This window comes from Ursus arctos, unplaced genomic scaffold (assembly GCF_023065955.2).
Source record: "Ursus arctos isolate Adak ecotype North America unplaced genomic scaffold, UrsArc2.0 scaffold_11, whole genome shotgun sequence".
Taxonomy (NCBI): domain Eukaryota; kingdom Metazoa; phylum Chordata; class Mammalia; order Carnivora; family Ursidae; genus Ursus; species Ursus arctos.
This window is the reverse complement of record NW_026622775.1, coordinates 40375564-40389826: the sequence shown is the minus strand read 5'-3', so window position 1 is coordinate 40389826 and position 14263 is coordinate 40375564.

Genomic DNA, 14263 nt, shown 5'->3' with positions numbered 1-14263 from the left:
CGGATGAGATGCTTTTCTTTCCACGGAATAGGTTTTAGTAGAAGTGGAAGGGAAAACACGCCAGAGGGCCTGGGATGGTGTTCATAGCAAAGGTCTGAAGGATATGTACTGAGTGTCCCTAGAAGGGAAAGATTGAAGGAGTAAGGCTGGTTATGTCTGTACATTTTGTATCTCAGCAACCTAGGGGCAGAGAGCTGTGAGGGAGGCTGGTGGGGGGGAACCGTGGAGCCAGGATCTGCACTGTGGAGGGTAAAGTACTCAGAGAAGCACATAGACGCTTGCTCATAGAGAAGAGCGCTTATACAACCAATCACAATGATCGGAGATGAGAAATGCTGCTCTACGCCCCACCCTACCTGCCCCCCCCAAAAGGCCCAGGGAGATCTAGAGATGGTGAAGAATGACTCACTGTCTCCAGCTGATCCTTAGGATAGACTGTGCATGCTTCTGTGGGGGACGGGGGGAATGGACTATGTCAAACTGGGCACCCTTATATCCTGGACGAGGGCAGAACCGGGCCCCCTGTAAAGATGTCCCATGGCCCATTCCACTTGCCTCACCGGAGGAACAGCATACCCTGCAATCTCCTTTCCAGGCCTCACCCCCTAGTGGGACTTGTTGACAAAGCACTCATTTGGGGGGCAAGGTTTTTGGGGTCCCTCTGTTGGCCACATGTTGCTCTGTTGGGGGTAAGTTCATTGGCTCTTCCCTGCCAGAGCCCCATGACAGCTGCTGGAAGGCTCCATGTGAAGTCAGTTATGAGGGAGGCAGGCAGCTTGGGCAAGATCGGGGTATCCATTGGAACTGGCCTACGATATTTTGGACCTCCCAAAGCTAAACCTTGGTTATACTATTATTTGTATAGCATTCCACAGAGTGTGAAGTGTCTTCACCTTCACTTTCTCTTGTCTTTTTATAATAAAACTGTGCAGTTGATGATGAACCATCTAGACCCAAGAGGTTGCTAAGCATTCCCGAGGTCACGCAGCTGATAAAGACTGGAGCCCAGATCTCTCATCCCTAGATTCTCCTCCAGTTCTGTGTTGGAAACCTAAAAGAGGAGCCTGAGAGATGAGACTTGTGCATTTTGATTATTCTGATTTAGAAACGTGGTTCTAAATTCCTGCATCTAATGTGGCAACAGAAAGTCTTTTAGGCCTTGGTCTTTCGATGGCACCTACCCACACTATCGTGGGCAACAGCCATGAAATCCTCCCTATCAGGCGTTTTCAGCCGTCACTTACCACCCCTCCCACCTGAACTATTTCGAGAAGGAAATCAACAAGCATTTCCCAGGCTGCTTCTTTCTCCCTGCCTCATGTGCTCGCGCGCTCTCTCTCTCTCTCTCACGCACACCCCACCCTTCCCCCCAAGTGCTGCCAGCAGAGGCTCCCTGGGAATTTTAATAGCATCAATCAGCCTCACAGCTGGGGGCAGAGATAAGGGTGGCAGTTCCTCCCTTAAAGCCCTTCCCTGGATTTGTGAGTATAACTCTCACTTCTTCAATTTGGGAGCCCTTCACACAAAGACAAACATGCACAATTACCAGTCTCCAGTGCGGAGAGAGGCGAGGAGGAATCAGCCCAGCTCCCAGCCCGCCCGTTTATCTCTTTACTGCAAGGATCCCTCTGTTTGCTCCAGGCTGCCTCCGGGTCCTGGCCGGGGGCAGCTGAGGCTAGAGGGGGATTGGGGGGGGGGGTTGATTCCTGGGGCAGAGGGAAGCCCTCTCTGAGGATCTGGGTCACTCCTGGACTTGAGGCTGTAATGGACCCAGAGCAGCCAACGGGACCCGCTTCCTGACCTTCGTCTTCCCTTGGGTGTCCTTCAGCAGGGATGTTGCCATCTTCCCGAAAACATTTATTTAGTCCTTTCTTACCCCTTCTTTATATAATAGACATTCCTGGGCTTTCTTCCTCCATCTGCCACATCCTACATGGCCTGAGGGAGAAGACACTAGCTTATACACTATTTTATAGTCCAAGGTTTTCAATGCCGAGTGGCTCCGTGATGTAATGTAAAGAGATGATCAGAGGAACTGTACAGAAATACTGTTTCTTGCCCTTGCTGGTGTGTGTCTAGCGTCCATTGCTTAACCGCTTTCTGCCTCAGTTTCTCCATCTATAAAATGCAATAATTACTATCTGGAAGAGTCGTTGTAAGGACTCGGTGAGGTGGTGCATGGGGAAGTCATTGGCTTCCTGAAGGACTCAGCGGCGCTCAGGTCCCTTTCCTGACACAGGATTCTTGAGCGGGTTCTCTGTGCCTTCACACTGAATTGAAAACCGAAGAACATCACCCTTCACTTTGGAAATCACTTTGTCTCTATGGTTCTTTATTTCTCCTCTTAAAAACATACAGTCATACACACTGAAGACTCTACACTTCCTCTTTTTACTGTTACTTACACTCTCATTTCACTTACACTCTGAGTAAAAAGTTTACCTCTTCACTACCCCAGGTCACCGACGTGATTCCGTTTTCCCCTTCTTCCCGTATGCCCCCCCCTCCACACACAAACTGTCGTAAGAGAAAGAGGTCAGGGAATTATCTGTTTATTCACTCATGTGTTTGTAACCACTCTACCTCCAATAGGATTTCAAGCAAATCAACACTTGTCGCTATGGTAAGATACACATTTAGATTGGGTTGAAGTAAGCGAGTGAGAGGACACAAGGACACGGGGAAGGTGAGCGGCTGGAGGGCAGGAGGAAGCCGGGGGTGAAATCAGCACCCGACAGCCGATCAGTTAGGTTCTGGAGAGTTGACAACAACCACAACCATCTACTCCTGCCCAAACTGGCACTTTCAGGGGAAGGATTGGACAAGAAAACTACTGAAAATGATGATCTTGGCAACATCCTCTGTTTCTTCCATGGGGAGGAAAGTGTGTTGGGACTACAGAGGTCTCCTCGTGGGGTTAGGAGGTGGCAGAACCATGGCTGCCTTCTGGATCATCCTCTGTCCGAGGTGGATCCCGAGTTGGATATCTAGGGAGCGGATACCCCTGGTGTGAATCACCAAGTCAGGATGACCTGGGGCGTCGCTTGGAAAATGCAGTTCCACCACAAATTCAAGCAAGCTCTGACTTTATGACATAGAACCACTGTAGACATCATGGTAGCCCAATAAATTAAACCACAAACAATTATCCAGTTGTCCTCAGAGTTCAAGAACGAAGATGACTAAAGCCAGGCACCCCTACACACACACTCATGCACCGTGCAGGCTCACTTGGAGTCCAAGGACTGGAAGAATGGAGGGGGAAAATCCAGAAATCTCTGTTGTAAGGGAGGGCAAAGTTTTCTTTGGCCCTTTTAGGGTCCCTGGCTGGGTCTGAAAATTAAACTAAAACAAACGTTAATAGGAGAAAAGCATCATATTTTATGGAATTTGTCCACATCGGTGGGAGCCTTCACAAGAGAATGAAGACCCAAAGAAATGGCCAGAGCAGGAGGCTTTTATACCTTCAAGACCAAGAAAAATAAATATGTGAAGAATTGGCAAGACCGAGGGGTTTGGGAAGGGGTTGGGGGCGTAATCCAACCAGGGCTAGGTCCTCCTTTCCTTCCTTAACCAGGAAGGTAAGGGTGAGCTTAACAAGGTTTGTTTGCAGATTCTTCTGGTGCCTTCTCTGGGTGGAGAAGAGTCTGTCTCCAGTAAAAGGAGAATTTATTTCCTGCCTTTGGGAGGAAAAGGGGGAGCTTTTTCTGCATTTACTGCTTCTAAATTGCCTTCGGCTCAAAATACTTTCTACGTCAGAGAGGCATATTTGGGGGTGACATATGCTAGTTTCCTTCACTGTCGTCCTCATATGGATGAAGATCCTCATATGGATGAAGATGGGAGGCAGCACGGAGACAGGCAGAGCTCTTGACGCCCATTCCAGTATGTGTCTCTTCCACATTTCTCTACCTTGTTTCTTGACTCGGGCCTTTGGCTCTGCCCACCCCACCATCAAATTCCGACCCTCGGCTTTCCATCCTCCCTTGCTTTCCCCCCACTGACCCGGCTCTGCAGCAAAGCCCCTGCTGGTGTTTCGGCTGCTCGCTTGTGGGCGCGCTGCTGTGGGGCCCTCGGAGGCCCCCACACCAGCAGACTGCTTCTCCCCTGTTTCTCAGGTGATACCTGCCTTATTCGCAATACAGGTGTTTACAGCCCATACCCGGCGTTCACCTTGCTTGTTTCTGTTAAACTATTGATTCTTTCTCTCAGCAGCTGACAGGAGGCTTTGATGCGGGGCTGTGCGGTAGTTTCTAAAGAGGGAGAAGTTGGTGGGAGGATTTACAGCTGTTTGAAGAATTCCTCCGCCCTAGCAATTGTTCTGGAGGGAGGAGCCCGGTGAGCATTTTCCCGGCTGGGGGCAGCTTTTCCGAACCCTGTTTCTCTCAGAGAAGGAGAGAAGAGAAACTGAAGTGCTTCCAAATAAAGATCTGAGTAATGAGATTTGATCTGAAGGGATTTGTTCTTAAACTCGAGGAATTTCCAGATGCAATCCATAGCACCAGCAGATTTTCTTCCTTCCAGACAGGCAAAGGGGCTGCTCGACTGGGGATGGGGCCAGAGGGGGAGGTGTTGATTGACCCCTTGACCACCCTCTTTCCCCTTTAAATTTTTCTGCCACAAGAGACTTCCCCTGTTTGGTTGCAGCAAGTCTCAGCAAGTGAATAGTGCTTTCTGGGGACCTCGTCTTTGTTAAGTAGATCTGCAGTGATACAGCGGAGATTTTAATGTGCTGTGCTGTGTTTTAATAGACTATTAAACTACAGCATTACACATTAGCTGGCTATGGCACAATTGCAGAAATATCGAAGATGTGCTCTCGGGAAAGCACTCTTTCCTTTAATAGGGAGATGCTGCCAGACTCTGAAAATCTCTGCAAAGAGAGCAAAGGGGGAGGACGGGGAGGGAGGACTCGGGGGCTGTGACCTGGGCTGACCCACATCCTCTTCTTATTCCAGAACCCAATTCTGGGAGGGTAATCCTTACCCACTTGCAACCATCCCGGGACTGGATGACTTGCGGCTCCCTGTCACAGAAAGATCTTTGCCACGCTGGGAGTCTCAAGGTCATTGGGCACTCCAGGCCCATTCTTACAGGTCTCAAGGTTGGAGCGACTTTGAGGCGTGTGGTCATTTGTCTTAGTTTATCGGGGGGCTGGAGCTTTCATTCTTACAGTTTGCTCTGTTCTCTGTGGCCCGAACGACAGAAGGGTGAGGTGGATGGTGTTCTTTGGAAAACTCATTTTGCTCCAGGATTTTCTTCTCCGGAGCGCTCCGCTCCTCCCTAGCGCACACTCCCAAGTGTGGGCACCCACACCAACTTTGTGTCTCAGCCGTAAGTAAGGAAGTTGGGAATTCAAGTTTGCTCCCGCTCATCGTTTCAGCGGAGGCTGGACCAAGTCTATCCTTACGAGAAAATGAGCAGATTTCTCATCAGCCCTGCTGTCGGAGACGGACTCAGTAGCTAGAGGACCCTCTCCAGCCATTAATGCAAAGTAAAAGTCTAGGCAGGTTGCTTTCCACCTGTATTCCTCTGCAGCAGAAATAAACCTTAAGACCGGAACCATCCAAGCCTTACCCGATGAGAGCTGTGAACAGCATTTCCCAAAAAATCTATCTTATCTTATAAGCCTTTCCCTACTGTGCCTGCCTGCTATACAGCAACATTTAAAAACCAAATTGCAAATTCCAAAAAAGAGGCCATTGCTTTCCCAAGATTTGCTCCCCCAAACACAGCCTTTATGCAAACGCAGGCCCACAGGAAGCCTGGAGGAGGCAGGAAGAAATGGAAAGACAAGGGAAATAACCCCCAGATCAGTAGTACAACAGGACTTCCCCCATCTGCCTAAATGGTTTGCTCATTCAGCCTTGGAAGTAATCGCTTTCTTACTCACTCAGTGACATTTTATTCTAGGTGAGTGGATGAGAATGTTAATTTCATTCATGCTCTCATCTATGTATTATTATGAGGAAGGATGAATTGCTTTCTTTTTCTTTTTTTAAATGGAGGCCTTGTGAATAGGGTAGGCAAGCCACTGTCCACAGGGTAGGATTTGCCTCCTGTAGCCGATGCCTGTCACGCCACCTTTATAGCTTTGTCTCTCTGGGGCTTGAAAGCACATACACACACACACACACACACACACACACACACACACACACTCATGGAGTTTCACGGAATGCACATTTAATCCCTTAAAGAATATATTATACAAATAGCACACATGTGGTTAAACACTTTTTCCCCAATAACACAGGAAGGTATAAAATATAAAGGAAATATCTTCTTTCTCTATTTACCCCTAGACCATCTCCTCAAAGAGAGCCAACATGAAAAGTTTGGGGGTTTTTTGTTAGTCACTATAATTTTAAATTATATATATCGTTTATTTCATTTCAAGAAGCTCTCTAACCATTTCCTATGAGAAAACGAGACAGAGATGTACCTCTTCACCTTGGTTGTCCCTGTACTTCTTAAATAGGCTCAACATCCAGGCAACACTTAGAAATCAATTGTAATCTTAGCAACAATTAGTTAAGAATGAGCTGAAAACACTTAGGCTAGGTGCTGGGAGGGGCTCCCAGGGAAGGCTACAGGGAAGGAGGGAACTCCAAGGGGGGAAGAGAGAAGGAACGGTAGATGAATTTCTTTGACTACATGGCCTTCTCAGGTCATGTAACTGCATTTTCCCCATTAGTTAAAGGATTATAGATATGGGAAGGAAAGACTTGATGGGTAATGTTAGGGCTTGCTTTAAGAAACCCAGCTTTCTCACATCTGTCTTCATTCATTCACAAAACAGGTATATTCATGCCAGCAGTAAGTAGTTCATTACATCCTGTGGTAGATTGCATTAATGGCCCAATTGTTTCCCCTCCCTCTATCCATGTCCTTTGCCTCTATCCATGTAACTTTGCAGCACCCTCCTGCTTTGTAGGTAGAGTGAAATTTCCAAACTGGGTTTAACCATGTGTCTTTTTCCCTTGACCAATGGGATATCAGTAAACAAAGAACAGGCATATTGGTCTTGTTTCCTCTTGTGCTTCTATTATCACCTTGAGAAGGATGAGCCTTCTAAGGTCTACTAGACCTTAGACCCCAGAGGCAGATGAGAAACCCATAGAGCAGTACTATCCCAGCTAAGTTGCCCCAGCCGAGTGCAGAGACATGAGCCAGCCAGCCCAGGCTAGATTAGCCGGGCCTGGCCTAGATCAGCTACACCCTGCAGACCTGTGAAAAATTAATGTTGGTGGTAATAAGTCATGACCATTTTCCAACTTTTGCTATGCCACAATTTGGTGGCAACAGTCATGGATCCACACCCCTGTAACCTTCCAGGAACTGTTGAGAACACTGGAAAAGACAGCGGGGAATAAAACAGCCACAATTCTCATGGGACTTACCTTCTATTAGAGACTTTACAGTTTATACACACGTGTCACCCATTTCATCCTTTTGACCCTGTGTGGCTGCCCCATTTTTGAGTTGGGGAAACTGAAGCTCAGGAAGGCTAAATAACTTCCTAGTGACAACAACCTAGTAAATGCCAGAACTGGGATTTGAACTCATGTCTTCTGACTTCCAGTGCTTGCTCCTTCCACTACTCCAAAGCAACCTCCACCTCCCATAGATGTCGGTACTTTTCATTGGAGTTACAGAAGAACTGACTTGGGTGGGAAGATAGATGGGAACTGCAAATCTGACCCAAAGAGGACTGATCTGTTATCGACAAAATGAGAAACAACTCTCATTTTTATCCCCTGAAATTGTTCCTCCTTGCAATTAAACCAATCTCTGTTTACAAGTATTTAGCATGATTCTAGAAATTACATTTTGAAATTATGCGAACAGAGAGAGAAGGCAGCCCACACAGTGAGCGATTTCTTGTGGGTAATTGGCTGCTGGTTCTGGCTCCAATGATGCCTTCTCTTTTAGAGCATAATTAGTGATTTCAAAAGAAACTGTTAGAAATGGCCTAGGTCTCCAAAGAAAGGCTTTTCTAGCTCCTAACATTAGGAGATCTACTCAAAAACATGCTGACAAATTTCCCTTTTTGTTTTTCTCCTTTTTATAATGACCTCCCAAGCTAGTTTTCAAAGGTTGAAAAGGTTGTGGGTGTATAGAACTCTTCCAGACATGGGAGAAATCCCAGATTCCCATCGGAAACCACAGAATCTCTTTCTCCTTTCTTTCTGTCTCCCTGCCTTTCTTCTTCCTGAGAAAGAGACAGAGTATTTAGATCTTAACAAGGTGCATTTATTAGGATTAGAGTCAAAAGTTTAAACAAAATAGTAGCTTATTTCTTTATCCTATAAGAAAATATTTAGGCAGTCATGGACTGCCATGATGGGTTCATGTCAGCAAAGACCAGGCTCCTGGAGGATCTCTCATCCTCAAGGTCACCTCATGATCCAAGATAACCGCAAGACAGCTGATGATTCAACCTGGACATCCACATTCAAACACCAGGAAGGAGAGAGCTAGCTCCTCCCAGCTGTCACTTTTAGGGAGGTTTGTCTGAAGTCCCATGAAAAATTTTGACTTACAGTTCATTGGCCAGGACAGAGGCAGGGGCGCCTGGGTGGCTCAGTAGGTTAAGCCTCCAACTCTTGATTTCAGCTCAGATCGTCATCTCAGGGTCACAGGATTAAGCCCTGAGCTGGCTCCGTGCTCAGCAGGGAGTCTGCTTGAGAATCTCTCTCTCCCTCTGCCCTTTCCCCTACTTCCTCCCCCCTCCAAAATAAATAAATAAATCTTAAAAAAAAAAAAAAAAAGAACAGAAGCATATGGCCATATCTAGCTGCAAGAGAGGCTGGGATTAATGCACTTAAATATAGGATTCTGTTACTAAGGGGGAAGAAAAGGATGGTTATTGGGGCAGGAAACTAGTTTCTGCCACAAAAGTAATAGTAGAGAAATGTGGACATGTAAACTGAATGAAGGTATGGTTTGGTTGGTTTGCAACTAATATAAAACTAAAGAGATCTGGTTAATGTGTTGGCATCATTCTAGGGGCTTGAGGTGTAAAAGGGCTTTGTCTTTTGCCCTGTTCTGTTCAGGAATGTTGTCCAGGATTCAGTGAAGACTTTGAGAGCCCTCTGTCTATCTCCGCTGATGGCACACACCAGCAAGTTTAGCTCCCATGTAAGATAATAGATAGAATCAGAATCCAGAGCTCTGGAAAGACTGGAGTGCTGGGCAGGAAATAACGAGAGACAATTTAAGAGGTAAAGATATAAAATTCAATATTTAGATCTAAAAACGAACTGCACAAGTGCAGGATGAAAGAGACCTGGCTTAGCTGCAGATTTAGTCTCCGTGTGTTGAAAGTGAGATGTGGCTATCAAAAGATATAATTGGATCTGGCCTTTGGCAGAAAGGAAAACGAAGCTAATATTTATAGAACACCTACAAATGCCACACCCTTTGATGGGCCCTTGCAATGATTCTAGAAGGTGAGTGTTGCTATCCCCTGAATCACAGAGAGACCACATAATGGCCCAGTTTCACACAACTAGTAAGGACAGAGCTCTGTTCTTTCCTCTCTCTGCAGATTTGCTTCCCTCTAGGGCAAGACTGGAGGGACTGAGAAGCCCTGTTGTTTACTACTGGCCCTAGCTGAGATTCCCTTTGTAGGGACTGCTCCTCAGGGAATGAATTCTAACTGGCTTGGAGAATGCTTCAGCCAGGTAGTGTTCACAGCAATTAGTTCATCTGATTATGCAATTAGCAGTCTTTGTCACTTAGCAGAGATCAGGGGCCCAGAGGAACCAAAGCATAACATAAGCTATGAAGGGAAAAGATGGAAGGGAGACAACCCAAGGAGCAACACAGAGAATTGCAGAGGGAACCTGATGTCCCTGAAGAGGTGAGGGACCACAGAAGTGTAACCACACTGAAGACCCACATCCTTCAGCACAGTTGAGGAAACGGGCACAGTGCCAAACAAGGGCTTCCCAACTGTGGGTTCCAACTGGCCGGTTGAATGGTTCTCAGCTCTGGCTACATATTACAGTAATCTGGGAACTCAAAATACCAATGCTGAGGCTCCACTGCAGACCAACTAAATTAGACTACTGGGGAAGGGACCAGGTACTGGTGTTTGTAAGTGTCCCCAGGTGATTCTAATGTGCAACAAGGGTGGGTGGGCAGCTCAGGCAGGAGGTACTGCTCCAGCCAAGGAGCTCCCAGGGAGGGGGGTGTAGGGCCCTCCCCCTGGTTTGCTTTGGAATTTCATCACTATCACACAGCCTTCCCTCTGCCCAGGGTCATGGCTTTGGGGAGGAAAGCACTTCCTTAAAGGCTGAGAATCCCAGGGGAGCAAAGGATCACAAATCCTGGAGCCATTCAGTCTGGCCTCTTCATTTGTCCCAGGGAAAAAAGGGTGCTCTTTTCTGAATCCCTCTATGGCTTCATTTCTTCCTCGAATGCCCCACTCCTCCATGAGCCCTCTTCATTCAGGCTGAAGTACCCATTCCTCCATGAGGTGTCCCCCAATTTTAAGAAAGGGAGGCTTTCTCCGCTTTTCTTACTTTGCTCTTCTCTTAAATGCAATGTCCTCAGTGCACTTTTTGCTGTTGTAACCTATCCCAGTTTTTACACCTGGGCCAAGCAAAGCACCAGAGTTACCTAGATATAAGGACTCTTGGGGCTTACCCCCAAAATCCAGGTCCAGGGTGGGCTCAGGAATCTGTATTAACAAAAATACCACCCACTTTAGCCAGCTTTGCCCTTCAGCTTTTATAATACGTATAAAATGCTAAGAAGGAACCATTCTTGGAGCACTGTGGTTTTGTGCAATTGTGTGTGTATGTGGGGGGGTGTTTAAATGTGTTACATGGGAATCCCCAGGTATTCATATTTCTGCCCCAAGAGGAAGGGAAATTGGGGAAATTAATTTTGATTTTATATCCCAAGGAGGAATTGACTTTTTCCGCCAAAAAAAAAAAAAATGTGTAATTTGCCTTCCATTTTCACAGTGTGGAGAATGCTGATGGCAGCAGAGGATGAAGAGAGAATCCAGACACCAAGCAAGGGAGAGAAAAAGAGGTGAGCTGTGGACAAACAGCATTCTGTAGGGGTTTTAGAAAGACTAACCTTTAAAAAAATTAGTTGATAGTGAAAGTAAGGTGAATCTAAAGATGTCTTACAAATGAAACAAGAAAGAGATACTCCAACTGAGATGTCTACGAGATAATCATATCATAGGATGTATGAAAGGGAGGCTGGCAAACTCTCCATGAAGAGGGCTATAGGTCAAACAGAAAAGAGACTATTCTCTGACTCACCAACTACAGGTCTGCATATGTTCCTTAAGGAGGAATAACTGGAGACTGATATCAGATCTTCAAGATATGGTATACATAGCCGTATGTGAATAAACACGGAGTAACATATATTTCTGGAATGTTCTTATTCTAGAATGTGGGCTCAGGGGTTGTCTTTTTGTCTTTGGGTAAAATCTCAAGTTAAAACAATAACCACCACCACCTCAGGCACTGAATATAAATATGTAGATTACAATATTACTTCATTATTACTGTCAGGATTTAGTATGCAGGAAAATAGGAAAACAGCAGTCCTTCCAGAACACATTCCCAGCAGGTCTTATTTGTATATGGGCCTGCTACATGTTAGATTGGTGCATGAAGCAAAATCTTTTATCTAGAAGCACACTGGATGGCACTTAGCCATTGTTTTGCCCATGTATTCCTGTCAGTAGAAACTTCTTAAACTGAAAGTTCTTTGAGGACAGGAATTATGCTCAGCTCAGGCTTTTCTCTGGTACCATGCATCGGCTGGATGCTAATCAGTTTTAGAAAAATGTTCTCTCACCCACAGCCAGCTGTTTATGCCCGGGACTTCTCCACTTCATCTAGATCTCTTTGTGGGTAGTAATCGTCCTCCCCTTCACTTGAATTTTTTATGAGAAATGGAAGATTAAACAAATATGGCCAATTGGGAGACATAAAGCCTATGGCTAAAATTGGATTGATCTGCATTCCTTTGGGTTTGGTGGCTTACTTTCTATGTTTCTCTAAGAGTTGAATCTTGTCTAATTATTTCTCTGGAAGGATTATGATCAAGAATAAGTATGTTTGGAGGCACAAATAGTCAAACAAACATTTTAGTCGTTGCATATAGATAACCAATGGAAATCCAAGGTGGAGAAGGAAAGCCCAGGAGAAACAGATCACTAGAGAGCGAGAGCTAGATGAGATTTCAGTTCCAGTGTTTTTGGGGGGGGGGGGGCGGGGGAGGGGGTTAGAGGATATTCCTAAATTCAAGTGTTGAATGTGCTGGTCTTCGTGCTCCGAGTTGAGCGTTTTGCCACTAAAGCCCTGTGGAAAACAATCAGAACCTTTTAAACCTGACATTTCTCAAGCTGAGAGCAGTCCCTTGTGCTTCTGTGTAAGTATTGAGTAGCTTTGCCCAGGAGTTTTCTATCGGAGAGAGAGAGAACTGCAGAGGATGTTTGCATCTATTTTGAAGTTCCTAGGTGTGCAAGGACTTGAGGTCCCCGTAATGGATCACCTCTCTTTCTGGCGCTTAGGGAGGCTCAACACTCTGGAGAGGTCCTTGAACCTTTTCCCTCAATGACAATCTATTGGTTTTCTCAGAAGAGACCTTGAACCTCCAAGTTTCTCACTGCTCCCCTCCAGAGCCTTTGTAATATTCTGTTGCTAATGTATTGTCCTTCATTATAGGCTTTCTGAAGATAAGTAGATTCTAATGTCCCTGATGACTCTCTTGCAGCCCTTGGCATCTCTCTCTGCAAACACCTCTCCCCTCCTCAGTCACACTGTGGTCTGTAGAAGCCCCAGTATCATCTCCTTGGGTCTGAACTCAGGTGTGAAGTCAAAACGATCCAAGAGAACACATGACATGGGTGTAGTGGGGGGGGGGGCTACACTGCTAGGAAGGGGCTGGGTTGCTGGTCCTGAGCTGAGGTGACACTCACCCTTACATTTGGGGCCATAAGGAAGCCATTGCTATCCAGGGTAGACAATGCGGGGTTGCATAAAGAGCTTCCCAGGCATAGAGGCAAGGGAAACAAAAGCAAAAATGAACTTGAACTTCATCAAGATAAAAAGCTTCTGCACAGCCAAGGAAAATAGTCAACAAAACTAAAAGGTAGCCTACAAAATGGGAGAAGATATTTGCAAATGACATATCTAATAAAGGATTAGCATCCAAAAATCTATAAAGAACTCATCGAACTCAACACCCCAAAAATAAATAATCCAGTGAAGAAATGGGCAGAAGACATGAATAGACATTTTTCCAAAGAAGACATCCAGATGGTAACACCACTCATCATAAGGAAAATACAAAAGTACGAGATATCACCTCACACCTGTCAGAATGGCTAAAATTAACAATACGGAAAACAACAGATGTTGGCGAGAAGGCAGAAAAAGAGGAACCCTCTTACACTATTGGTAGGAATGCAAACCAGTGTGGCCACTCCGGAAAACAGTATGGAAGTTCCTCAGAAAGTTAACTGCACCAGCAATTGCACTACTAGGTATTTACCCAAAAGATACAAAACTACAGATTTGAAGGGGTACATGCACTCTGATGTTTATAGCAGTATTATCAACAATAGCCAAACTATAGAAACAACCCAAATGTCCAACAACCGATGAATGGATAAAGAAGATGTGGTGTATATACACGGGGGGATATTACTCAGCCACCAAAAAGAATGCAATCTTGCCATTTGCAACAATGTGGATGTATATCAAGAGGATTATGCTGAGTGGAATAAGTCAGTCAGAGAAAGACAACTACCGTATGATCTCACTGATACGTGGAATTTAAGAAACAAAACAGATGAGCATATGGGAAGGGGGGAAAAAGAAAGAGGGAGACAACCCATAAAAGACTCTTAATGGTAGAGAACAAACTGAGGGTTGATGGAGGGAGGTGGGTGGGGGAAGTGCTAAAAAGGTGATGAGTATTAAGGAGAACACTTGTTATGATGAACACTGGATGTTACATGTAAGTGATGAATCACTAAATTCTACTTCTGAAACCAATAATACACTATATGCTAACTAACTAGAATTTAAATAAAAATTTGAAGGAAGAAAAAAAGAGTTTCCCAGGCAAAATTTTATAGGGAGGGACAATTGGGACTATAATTTGATGGTAGAAATCATTTGAAACATTTACCTTGATCAGATATTTATAAATGCAGTAGAGGATGGTTCTTATCTGAGGAAGAATCGACAGGGCTCCACGATAGATGTTAGGTAGT